The sequence below is a fragment of the Ornithodoros turicata genome, chromosome 2 (genome assembly GCF_037126465.1).
Source record: "Ornithodoros turicata isolate Travis chromosome 2, ASM3712646v1, whole genome shotgun sequence".
Taxonomy (NCBI): domain Eukaryota; kingdom Metazoa; phylum Arthropoda; class Arachnida; order Ixodida; family Argasidae; genus Ornithodoros; species Ornithodoros turicata.
Window position 1 is genome coordinate 85170125 of NC_088202.1, and position 13519 is coordinate 85183643.

At 48.5% G+C, this 13519-nt stretch overlaps 1 protein-coding gene across 3 annotated transcripts in view; it reads right to left on the bottom strand.

Annotated features, from left to right (window-relative positions):
• The window catches only part of LOC135385644 (uridine phosphorylase 2-like), a 44569-nt gene that overhangs the window by 24555 nt on the left and 6495 nt on the right, over positions 1 to 13519 (bottom strand). Inside the window, exon 2 of one of the 3 annotated variants that reach the window (XM_064615096.1) lies at positions 10917 to 11067. The exons of the other annotated variants lie outside the window; for them this stretch is intronic. The gene's annotated coding sequence lies outside the window, so the exon portion shown is untranslated. The remainder of the gene's footprint in view (positions 1 to 10916; positions 11068 to 13519) is intronic. 3 annotated transcript variants of the gene reach the window in all.

Sequence of the window (13519 nt, forward strand, 5' to 3'; positions counted from 1 at the left end):
GCACACAGTGCGCCGCCGCGCCGCACCCCCGTTTGAATTCAAATGTACAGCTCTTCCAGAGCAACGTGTGGCGCGATTGGGTGCACGTAGTCATACGGAACGGTCCTCCAGAATTGAGAACATTCCATTGGGCCAGAATATCTTGGCCCAAACCATCACTGATCCACCTCGCTTCGAAACGATCCGACTCATAATCCTGTGGCGGGTTTAGTATCCGCACGTGCAGACTCTGAGATCATGAACAGACTGTGAGGGTGGACTCACCAAATGACTTTACACTTTTAACATCATTATAGAAGTCTAAGAATTGTGCTGCTGGCACCATTGAAGCAGAGGCCATTTGTACTGATGACCACGGGTTGCCAATTGCAGGTCGGCCGTGAGCGCCTGTAAAGCTCGCTGGGTTTTCCGGTAGGGTCTATATCTGAACGTTCCCTTTTGACACATTCCTCTTGCCACTGCAGTTGCCCGTGTTCCTATGGTCCGCATTGGTGGCAGACTGACATGATCGTGGACACCGCGGCTCTTGATACTTCGCAAATAGTTGCTGTTGTGGTCACGGACGCACCAGCAAGGCATGCATCGACAATTTATCCTTTTTTATTTATTTATTCATTTTTTTTCCCTCAGAGCATACACATTGCGAGGGGAGTGGGATACAAAGAATAAAAAGTCAACGGATGGGGTACAATAGCTGTAGACAAACAGTACTGCAACACAATCCAATTAAACGAACAAACATTATACAACGGTAGGGTTCAGATCCCGGGAACCAAGGATTTCGCGGCCCCAATTCCCCGGATTTCGTGATAAAAAATTTCTTGGCAAAGTTTCTTGGCAATTCTGTCGAATTATTCGATGCTACGAGTAAAAAGGAAACAACAGTGTCTCACCGACTTTTAGTTTCAAGCATCCCTATACCCGGAAAAATATCATTTGCAATCTGAAACCGAACCAACTTCATCGTCCACGACACGTGACAAAGACGTTAGCTGCTGAACCGCGCAAGCCATAGCAGAGAAGAGCTCAACGTAGTATTTAGGCTCATACGAAACCAGAAGGAGTCTTCCGATGAATGAGGGTTGTTGCTGTAAAGTGGCAGAGACAACGTGTCAGCTGCATTCGAACTGTTTATTTACAGAAGAAAAGTAGGAGTTCACTGGAAGCTGACCTAGCCAAGAGTGTTCAATCTTCGCTCGAGCATCTCGTTTGTGTCCCGCCCGGCCCGTGCTAGACCCGTGCCCGTGCTGATGATATCGCTGCATTGCCGTGGTGGCCCTCAGTCGTAACAACAGGGTATACAAAGTGTTGCAGGATCTCCCTCTCTATCTGTCTCTTTTGTTTGCCTGTTAATTGCTGTATGCCTTTTGTTTCCATTTTAGCTGCCGCGTAAGTACAAGTGCTGAACGTCCTATCTTCTCGTGCACTGCTAACCGCGGGAAACATGCTGGGGCAGCCACAACATATTCCGTAGCAGACGACAAGAAGAGACGCATTCCAACGCGAAGTCGATATCTCGGCACGGTGCGAATGCTCAATATGTTACGCGGCGAAATTTTTGTCCGGTGCGCGGTTTCTTTTTTGTTTTCTTTTGTTTTTGTGCGTTTTCAGACAGGAAAGATGACAGGAAACGCGCACTTTATGATAGCATGGATGTGCAGGCGGATACAGTCCTATGCGACAACCTGGGGATATCTGCGAAAAAATCCGGGATCCACGTTTAGAAATCCCGGGATTGTCAAAACGCTCACGATTCCGAACCCATTTCTTTATCGAATTTTTAAACAGTGTAATGTTACTAAGTATGTTAATCAGTTAAGTTATTGTAAGTCAGTGTAAGTTAGATGAGTCGGGAAGGGGAGTCCATTCAAGCGATGTTTTGGGGGCAAATGACAAAAAGAATGTTTCAGTCACACAGCGATAAATGCCTATACTTTCTGAAGATGAGGAGAAATGTATCTAGGAGGAAGGAGAAGATATGACTTTATAGTGCAGGATTATGCTAGTATATTTTCTGAAAAGAGAAGAGACGAATTATTTTGCGACGGAGTGACAGTGGTGGCATGCGAAGATTAGGCCTAATCGATGTGGCGCTTGCAGTACGGTTGTAATTGCGTAAGATGAAGCGTACCGCCCTATTCTGTACGTTCAATGGAATGCATGAGGAGCTCGTGACAAGGGTTCCAAACTGCTGTGGCTTTTAGCGTGTAATGCCTAATTCGTTTAAATACATGTATTATGTCTTCAAAAGCAGAGAGTCCATATCGCAATTGTTGCGTACAATACGAAGACATAGGAGATTTGTACATACACATCACACTATCTAACAGGAAAGTATACCAATAAAGGCTCACACAATTCCCTTCTTAGGCGCCGATGTTCTGAAGTCTGCACTCTGAGAGTCGAACAACAACAACTTTATTTTGATTATGGTTGGGGAGTTTAATCACCAGGGCTGATACACTACCCCATTTTCTGGCGGTAATGTGGTGAAATAGGATAATGAGTTGCCTCACAGTGAGAACCGAAGTCCTACGGTGCCCGGTTTAGAAGCGCTTTTGGGGCAGAGCGTTGGTGGGCTGGAATTGGTCATGGACAAAGCAATTTTGACATAGTGAGAGGGCGATCGTCCAGCTGATGTAGAGACACTGAAAGTGTTGTTCTGAACGGTTGGTAGTGCGGGCAATGGAGAAGAATGTGCCCTAGATCTTCCAGACGACGGTTGGAGAGTCAATTTATCGCAAGCGGTAACGGAACTGAGCTGTGAAAGCGACATTGAGTCGCATCCGGCGAATTAATGCAACGTCTTGACGAGAGCTGTTTCGTGCCATCCGGGAAGCGAGCGTAGGATCAACTCTCGAAAGCATAGATGGGGGGAGAACGTCATTTGTCTAGCGGCGAGAATCCAGAGGCACCACTAGACGTCGATGAACGGAACGACAGTCTCCTCTCAGCAGTGCAATACTCGTTCGTCTACTAGATGAGAGAGCTGCTTCTGCGGCGCTGTCAGCCGTTCATTCCCCCGACACAACAATGGGCTGGGACCCACTACCATAGGTGGGCATTTTGGTGAAACCTCACTCGCCCTCACCCTCACGGCCCTCATGCGCTCACTCTCCCTCACCCTCACCGCCCTCACGGGCTCATGTCCTCACTCGCCCTCACCCTCACGGCCCTCACGGGCTCATGCCCTCACCCGCCCTCACCCTCACGGCCCTCACGGGCTCATGCCCTCACTCGCCCTCACCCTCACCGCCCTCACTTGCACAGGCCCTCACTCGCCCTCACCTTCACGGCCCTCATGGGCACATGCCCTCACTCGCCCTCACCCTCACGGCACTCACAAACGCAAGCCCTGAGGGTCTTACCCTCATAAGGTCTCCTGTGAGTGCACTCATGAGGTTGTGCCCCTCACGAGACCTCCTCTGAGTGCACTCATGAGGTCTGAGGGGCGCCAGGTCTCTGTGAGTGAAGTCACTGGTGAGGCCTGAGGTGTGTGAGGTCAGTATGAGGGCATTCAGAAACGAGGTCAAATGACGCATACCAGACGTGCGCAAATTAAATTATGAAGGCATTGATGATATGGTTCCAGCGACACAACCACCGGCTGTGTACACTTTAAAGGGCTGGTGTGCACGTATTTAGCAATTTCGTCTACGTCGCGCTGGGAACACAGCAAAGCGTCCTGAGCTGAATGATTAGTTGGTGATATGGTTGCAGTGACCCAACTACCGAGAGGGTGCACTTTAGAGGGCTGGTGTGCCGGTTTTTAGCAATTTCGTCTACGTCGCGCTGGGAACACAACAAAGCCTCCTGAGCTGACTGATAACTTCATGATATGGTTCCAGCGACCCAACTACCGGCAGGGTGCACTTTGAAGGGCTGGTGTGCGCGTTTTTAGCAATTCCGTCTACGTCGTACTGGGAACACAGCAAAGCGTCCTGAGCTGACTGATTACTTGGCGATATGGTTCCAGCGACCCATCTAGAGTCAGGGTGCACTTTAAAGGGCTGGTGTGCACGTTTTTACAAATTTAGTCGATGTCGCGCTGGGAATACAGCAAAGCGTCCTGAGCTGACTGATTACTTGGTGATATGGTTCCAGTGACCGAATTACCGGCAGGGTGCACTTTGAAGGGCTGGTGTGCCCGTTTTTAGCAATTTCGTCTACGTCGCACTGGGAACACAGCAAAGCGTCCTGAGCTGACTGATTACTTGGCGATATGGTTCCAGTGACCGAACTATCGGCAGGGTGCACTTTGAAGGGCTGGTGTGCCCGTTTTTAGCAATTTTGTCTACGTCGCACTGGGAACACAGCAAAGCGTCCTGAGCCGACTGTTTACTTGGCGATATGGTTCCGTCGACCCATATACAGGCAGGGTGCACTTTAAAAAGCTGGTGTGCCCGTTTTTAGCAATTTCGTGTACTTCGCACTGGGAACACAGCAAAGCGTCCTGAGCTGACTGATTACTTGGCGATATGGTTCCAGCGACCCATCTAGAGGCAGGGTGCACTTTAAAGGGCTGGTGTGCACGTTTTTATAAATTTAGTCAATGTCGCGCTGGGAACACAGCAAAGCCTTCTGAGCTGACTGATTACTTCGTGATATGGTTCCAGCGACCCAACTACCGAGAGCGTGCACTTTAAAGGACAGGGGTGCCGGTTTTTAGCAATTTCGTCTATGTCGCGCTGGGAACACAACAAAGCCCAGGACAATTCGCTGTGTTCCCAGCGTGACGTAGACGAAATTGCTAAAAACGCAAAGTGCACCCTGCCTGTAGTTGGGTCACTGGACCCATATCACCAAGTCATCAGTCAGATCAGGACGCTGTGCTGTGTTCCCAGAGCGATATAGACGAAATTGCTAAAAACGGGCACATCAGCCCTTTAAAGTGCAACCTGCCGGTAGCTGGGTCTCTGGAACCATATCATGAAGTAATCAGTTAGCTCAGGAGGCTTTGTTGTGTTCCCAGAGCGACATAGACGAAATTGCTAAAAACGTGCACACGAGCCCTTTAAAGTGCACCCTGCCTCTAGATGGGTCGCTGGAACCATATCGCCAAGTAATCAGTCAGCTCAGGACGCTTTGCTGTGTTCCCAGTGCGAAGTACACGAAATTGCTAAAAACGGGCACACCAGCTTTTTAAAGTGCACCATGCCTGTATATGGGTCGATGCAACCATATCACCAAGTAATCAGTCAGCTCAGGACGCTTTGCTTTGTTCCTAGCGCGGCATAGACGAAATTGATAAAAACGGGCACACGAGCCCTTTAAAGTGCGCACTGCGTGTAGGCGGGTCGACGGAACCATATCACCAAGTAATCAGTCAGCTGAGGACGCTTTGCTCTATTCCGGGCGCGACATAGACGAAATTGCTAAAAACGGGCACACCAGCCCTTTAAAGTGCACACTGTGTGTAGTGGTCGCTGGAACCATATCACGACCTAATCCGTCAGCTCAGGACGCTTGGCTGTGTTTCCAGCGCGACGGACGAAATTGCTAAAAACGGGCACATCAGCCCTTTAAAGTGCACACTGCGTGTAGTTAGGTCGCTGGAACCATGTCACCAAGTAATCAGTCAGCCAAGACGCTTTGCTCTGTTCCCAGCGCGACATATACGAAACTGCTAAAAACGGGCAGACCAGCCCTTTAAAGCGCACACTGCGTGTAGGTGGGTCGATGGAACCACATCACCAACTAATCCGTCAGCTCAGGACGCTTGGCTGTGTTTTCAGCGCGACGTAGACGAAATTCCTAAAAGCGGGCACATCAGCCCTTTAAAGTGCACACTGCGTGTAGTTGGGTCGCTGGAACCATATCACCAACTAATCCGTCAGCTCAGAACGCTTGGCTGTGTTTCCAGCGCGACGTAGACGAAATTGCTAAAAACGGGCACATCAGCCCTTTAAAGTGCACACTGCGTGTAGTTGGGTCGCTGGAACCATATCACCGACTAATCCATCAGTTCAGGACACTTGGCTGTGTTCCCAGCGTGACGTAGACGAAATTGCTAAAAACGGGAACACCAGCCCTTTAAAGTGCACCCTGCCGGTAGCTGGATAGCTGGAACCATATCACTAGTGCCTTCATAATTTGCCCACGTCTCGTAAGCGTCATTTAACCTCATTTCTGAATGCACTCATACTGACCTCACACCCCTCAGGCCTCACCAGTGACTTCACTCACACGGACCTGGCGCCCCTCTGACCTCATGAGTGCACTCACAGGAGGTCTCATTAGGGGCAAAACCTCATGAGTGCACTCACAGGAGACCTAATGAGGGTAAGAACCTCATGAGTGCACTCACGGAGGGCCTGATCGCGGGCTTGTCCTCACTCACCCTCACCTCCAAGGCGTGAGGTGAGGGTGAGGGGCACTTATGAGGGCCCTCATGAGTGAGTTCGCCCAGCTATGCCCACCACTACCAGCCTGTGTCTTGCTTTGTATACATGTCGGTAAGCCATGAAAACATCCGTTGTATGGGTCGTTTTTCTATTTTGTTGTATTTTGAAGCAGCGTGTTGTCCTTTTCGCAAGAAAAAAAAAGAAGAAGAACGAGAGAGAAAAAATTCACTGGCGATTTAGCGGTAAATGCGAGAGAAATGCGTTAGCATTAACCGCCTTTTCCGGTCCATACCCCAAACGGAACAAAACTTCCCGTTGTGTTCCTGGGGATATCCTTTCCCGGAAATTCAGATGTCCCTGGGCGAATCAGATCTCCGACGGACATCCCCCACATATCCGAGTGGCCACGGTTTAGACTTCCCACAAGTATCCGCCGTTTGCCTTCACAGGAAGTTACACGGAGATGCCCGGATGTTGCACGGACCGTTACTTCTGTGCCTGCTCAGGGCCTTGTATTTTCTCATTATTGATACTGTTTTATGGAGCTGCTGCGTAAGTGGACAGATTCTTACTAGGCCTGTAGGCGTTTTTTCTGCCATTTTGTTTCAGCTTGGATCACTGCATCTTTCTTTCTCTGTTACTCGTCTTCGTTTGTTTCTGGTATTTCCGTTACGGACAATGAGCACGAAGTTTTAAAAAGCAAAAATAAAGACATACATATATAAGCTCTTAGAACCATGAAGATCACTTAGAAAGGCAGTGGCATACCTTTCCAAAGCGATAACAGATAATATATATTGCTTGTCTCGCGAGCTTCCACAAATTCGATAGTCCTGTTTGCCTGCGAGTCAAACTAAATGGTGAGGTGTTGAAGTTTAATGCGATTGTGTATACCAATAACACTGGACTGAAGAACTGCTTGGCATATTAACTCACTATGACGAAAACGTCTGCGTTTCTTACCGCTTTTGGTTCGAGGCATTCAGTTGATTCATCGAAATTCGAACTCACGCCGCGCCACACCTTGCCATGTTTCTCTCTCTCCTGCGATAATGCTCCATGTAACATCCCGTCAGCGACCCCATTCGGACAATTCTTGTAACGGCCGTTACGGTACATCCGTACTTCCGATGTACTTCTAGGGACGTGCATCAGTGTAGCTCCCAGAGATGTCCACATGACATCCATTTCAGGACATGGACGTTGGGATCTCTTTCTGACGTCCGTAGGAGATGGTGTCCTGTCTGGGACTTGACTTCCGGGTATCCACTTCAGGTTTAAACCCAGCTTCCGGTTGTCCACTTCCAGTTTAAACCCGACTTCAGGTTGTCCTCATCCCGTCAATACTTGATTCCGGTATGCATTTCCGGTCCAACCCGACTTCCGGTTCTCCACTTCCGGTGTAACCTGACTTCCTGTTGTCCACCTCCAGTCAGTGCTTGATTTCCGGTTTGACACTTTCAATTACTATATGAAAGTCAATTTAATTAACCTTTAATTAGCCTCAATTACTTTCAATTGCCTTGTAATTACCGTTCAATTACCTTAGGTAACCGCAGGCTACATTAGGTAAACTTGAATTCCCTTAATTACCTTTAATTACGTTTACGTGCCTTAATTACTCTCAATTCCCCTTTAATTGACGTTAATTACCTTTAATTACATTTGATTACCTCCGGTATAACCTGCGGCTACCTTCGCTATTCTTTAATTTCATTTGATCTTTCTCTTAATTACATTCATTACCTTTAAGCTCAACTTTCTTATTTTAATTCCCTTCAATTACCTCTAATTACCTTCAGTTACTTTTACCTCTTACTCTTAATTACCTTCGACTACTTCAATTTCAAATCATTTGCCTCCATTTACATTTACCCTCTTATACCCCTTTTGCATCTCCACTTATAGCGTCGTCTCGGTGAGGCTTCACCATCTCACACACGGACAAACAACAACAACAACTTTATTTTCGGCCTTGGAGAGTGGGGAGTTTCATCGCAACAGGCGATACTCTACCCCAGTGCTTGGTGGAATGGGGGGAATAAAATAACGAGCCCCTTTACAATAACGATCGAAGTCCGATGGTGTCCAGAAATGTCAGAAGAGCTTTGAGCGCAGAGCGTTGCTGGGCTGGATTGGGCCAGGGACCAAGCAATTTCGGTAGGGAGAAAGGGCGAGAGTCCAGCTGACGAAGAGACTCGGAGAGTGTGATTCGGGAAGGTTCGTAGTGAGGGCAATGAAGAAGAATGTGCTCCAGATCCTCAAGAGCACCACAGTGGCAACAGGTGGGAGAATCAATTTGTCTCAAGCGGTAACGCCACTGAGCTGTAAAGGCCACATCGAGGCGCATGCGGTGGATTAATGCAGCATCCTGACGAGATGTGTTTCGTGGCATGCGGAAAGCGAGCATGGGATCAACTCTGTTCAACATAGAGGGGGGAAGAATGTCGGTTGTCCGTTGGCGGGAAGCCAGGGGTGTCACTAGACGTCGCAGAATTGAACGGCGGTCTCCTCTGAGCAGAACAATACGGGTCCGGTTCCGAGACGAGAGTGCTGCTTCTGCGGCGCTGTCGGCCTGCTCGTTCCCCACGACACCACAATGGGCTGGAACCCACTGGAGAACGAGCCTGTGGCCTGCGGCGTAGATAGTGTGGTAAGCCATTAATACGTCGGTGACTAGGGGTGCGGATGGGCCTCGTATGCACACACGGACACACACACACATACATACAGCTTTTTCGAATTTGACACTCCTAATGCTAACGCATTAAAAAAAACGCGACTGGCTCCATACCTGTCTGGCATGTGTGCTTTACGATGATTAGAATGTATCATGTGGTGCCGACCCATGGCATATACAGACAGGTGGCGAAACTCCCATAGACCGCTGCGTCTTCAGAAGGACGCCGTGATGAGACCGTCAGCGCCATTCATCCGTTGCGCGAGTGTAAATGTTAGAGATTACGTCAGCAATAGCGTGTCTAATAAGCAGTGCATAATTAGACATGGTGCGTTTCCACATGGGTGCTTTCTTTGCGTTTTATTCTGGACAGCTGAAGCAGACATTCCAAAGCCGTTTGCTCACCAACATAACCAAACTTTCCATTTTCCGGGCCAAACCATAACCATTGCCCAGGGCAACAATACCAGAGGAGGACAGAGAAAAATAAATCGTGTCAACCTCTGGTTTAATGGCACATGCCACTTCGAAGTGCGAACAGATGCACAGGTGTTGACAATACGCTATGCGAGTGTGTCACTGCGCATGAGAGAAAGAAAATGTTGGGGCAGGGGTGGGGGGGGGGGGGGGAAGTAGCTTGCCGTTGTTGGCCGTACTCAAGTAGGCATTGTCACGACTATAGCCAGAAGAAAAAAAAAATGGTGGTGGTGGTGGTGGTGATAGGGCTTGCCGTTGTCGGCCTCACGTATGTGGGCAACGTCACGACTCACGCCCTGGGGGAATGTGCGTCCTGGGCCGACTCCTAAGCGAACTGTGCCGACATATGTCTGAAAGCGTCTGAGGAAAACCCAGGAAAAACCCCAGACAGCATAGCCGGCACCGGGATTCGAACCCGGGTACCTCCCGGGTTCGAATCCCGGTGCCGGCTGTGCGGTGCCAAAAAATGTTGGAGAAAGCACGTGACAAAGCCTCTGTCCATTCAGAGCGCAGCAATAAGGGGGCATTCGCAGACCTGCCACCATCCTATGGTCACTATGGTGTAAAAGATGAAGCCACGTGGGCAGCGTCACGACGAAAACGCAGAAAGAGAAAAAAATCGCACGTGTACTTGTTTTGGTACCTTATATTGAATTCTAACGGCAGAGTCTGAGCAAGTGGCAGACTCGGCAATGGAACGGCTTGATCTGGCCTAGAGCAAGTGATACGAACCTGCGACTGGAACATTTGCACCCAGCTTGGAGTTTAGCCCTGGCCAATTTCCCTTGGTGGATGACCGCCACAGACGGAGGAAGAAGAAGAAGAAGAAGGTACTCATGTTACATTATAACACCATGTTTTGCAACATCAAGGTCATTCTAATCTCCTAACGTTGCCATTGTAATGTCTGACTTATCCCTTCCTTCATGAAACAAAATCGCCAACGTACGACGCGAAAGACTAGTCACGGCGAAGACGCGTTGCGAGGCGGCCATGTTGGCGAAGCAAAGACAGGAAATAGGAAGCAAGCGACAAGTGACACGTCATATAGAGTTCCGGTTGAATCTGCCTATTTTGGCGGAGCAGTCTGGGTTGCTCCCTGGAGCGACCTTGGCTCGAATGCCGCTCCGAAGCTCCTATTGGAAGACTCCAGAACTGTTCCCAACCTGCCAATCGAACAGACTTGCTCTCGGCGGAGCAACAAAACTTGCTCCGGAGGCGCTCCGAATCTACCATTGGAATTCAACATTATTTGAGAGCGATCCAATGACACCGTTCTACGTGCACGAGGGGAAAGTGAAAAACTGAGGGGCTGCGCGGAAGGCTGACGTACTTGCATAGCGTATTCCAAGCAGGAGGAGCATCGTGATGACCACAAAGAAATTATGAAGGTCCATTTAAGGTCCATTTCTCACCTTATACACGTAGTTAATGGCCGTCTACATTTTCCCAATAAGTGGTCATAATGTGTCCCTTACGAAAACATGACATCGTTGGTGCACAGCTGGTTCCTGCTGGCACTCACGCCGACATCATGGCCGGTCTCGCCATGGTGGAAGTTTTTCGCTATATTGAAATATGAATAAACATATAGAACACACATAAATCATGCGCATGCCTTATATATTTTTGTTTACGATCTCACTTCTACCGAGGTATATATAGACAGGTAGCGAAACGATGAAATGACGCAGTGATAGAGACTGTCAGCGCCATCCATCCGTTGCACGGACTACTACGTTTGTAAATAAATGACGTCAGACATGAGGTCAGCAGCATGAATAATAAGCAGTACATAATTAGCCATGGCGCGTTTGCATTTGCGTACCTCGTTTGCGTTGTATTCCCTTCTCCTGTTCCTGACCGAACCATACTAATCACCCAGGGCAGCAATACCAGACGAGAACAGAGAAAAATAAATCATATCAGGTTTAATGACACATATCAGTTCGAAATACATAGTTATCACAGGTTTTGACGAAGGGTACGTGATAACCACAAATAAACAGGAAGTTTCACTTAATGTCCATTCCTCACCTAGACCTAAACGTACACGTAGTGATTAGCCCTTTGTATTTCTTGAATGAGTGGTCATAATGGGTCCGTTGCAAAAAACATGGCATCGTTGGTGCACAGCTGATTCACTAACACTCACGCTATCATGACCGGTCTTGCCATGACGAAACCTTTTTTTCGCGGGGCCAGCAACACGGGATGCATAGCACTCATCTGTTCACACGTGTTAATCCTGGTCTACAACTTTGAGATGTGAACGTCGCTTCCTGTTTAATCCAAAGAGTGTACTTACTCCGCATTACAATACACGGGCACACGGCACGGACACAAGAATGCACGGACAAACGAGTCTACTGTACACATGCGCAGTGGAGCAGGATACGGAAACGTACTCAGGTGGTAGATGATTTCGTATATGTGTACTAGTGGGGCAAAAGATAGCTTTTCCTATACTTAAATTATGTATAAACTATTAGTATATACAAGGCCCATGCGCGCGCCGTAAATATTTTTTGTTTACGAGCGTACCTGTGCTACCAACACCCAGGATCGCTCGAGTCACGGAGATGACAGTGTTGCCGGGTCAGATTTGTTTTGTTTTTTTCGTCTTCGCTACCTGGCTAAATCTACCTTGCTTCTACTACCAACACCCAGGATAGCTCGCGCATCTCGAAGATAGCCGTGTCGACAGGGCTGACTTGGTATTTGTTGTGATGCAAAGACAACCGCGACGGCTTTGAGCCAGATCGCGGCCTCTCCGGGAAAAGCCCCTTCAATCTTTATTTAACTTTCTTAAGTAGCCCGCCCTCTAGATTACCAGGAACGTAAACGTGATAAGGTTAACGTACGTTGACAAGGTACGCATGAACATGGGTGTACTAACAGATAAGAGCACACGCTACGTTCCCCCTTGAGGCTCTTTTAAGTAACTTAGGACGACGAAAGCGAAAATAAGCTGCAAAGCTGTTTACCTCATATTACGGTGGGTACCAAAACAATGCGGAATTCGACTGAGATTAACGTACATTCGTTCAAATGCCACCATAATCGCTATATAAAATTCTGCCACGGAGCGCTCTGAGCCCCTGGTGAGCGTCCCCGCGCCGCCGTAGCAGACCACGGTAATGAGCTAATGACGCATATTGTTCCTCCTGTTGGAGTTCCTGACATTCATTTCGCGGTTGTTTGGCGATTGGAGGTTGATTTTAGCGATAAGAAAAATTGTACATGCTCGTAAAGTGTTTCCTGGCTGTGCTACAGCGTGTTGCCGACTTCCTTTCGGCAAAGCGAGGACAGTGTGTTTCTTGGACGAACGACACACGCAGAGACAGCACAAACACGGCGTCAGACATCAATTGACATGTATTACAAAGACGACCCTTCCGAGGCTGGCCCACAAATTCTTCCGAAGGAATGATACGCCTCATTCCCTCTAGGTGTGAGAATCTTGCTGCTCACATTGTTGACTGTCTCACCTTGCGTTCGGCCAGAATATGTTTCAGAACCAACACGCTCTACTGGTCTGTCGCTTCTGTGGTCGAATTGGTCATTGGCGTTCGACTGGTAATCGAGAGATGCGTAGTTCAAATTCCGCCGATGTCTGACTTTTTCGATGACTGTCATGTTTCAGGTGTTTCCCAAAGACGGGAAACGTATTCTCGCCGCGACGTCTATGCCTACTATGCAGGTGAAACAGGACAAATAGTGTGAGGGACATTTGGTTGACGAATGGTTCAAAACAAATCCGGAGGTGATCATTAGCCCTGGCTTGTCAACGAAGTACATCAGGCTGAAAGAAGGAGGGTCCCTTCTGTATTTTCACGGAAACGGAAGGCACGAATCTTCACCTCCACTTGGCGTTTCGGCGTACATGTTATTCCCGATGCGGGGGAGGGGGGGGGGGAAGAAGAAGAACAAAACATCGGTATCATCCGAAATATCGCCTTCAGACTTCCACGAGATCTCCGAATGGAACATTTTGAGGCGTTGTTCGGAATTCGCC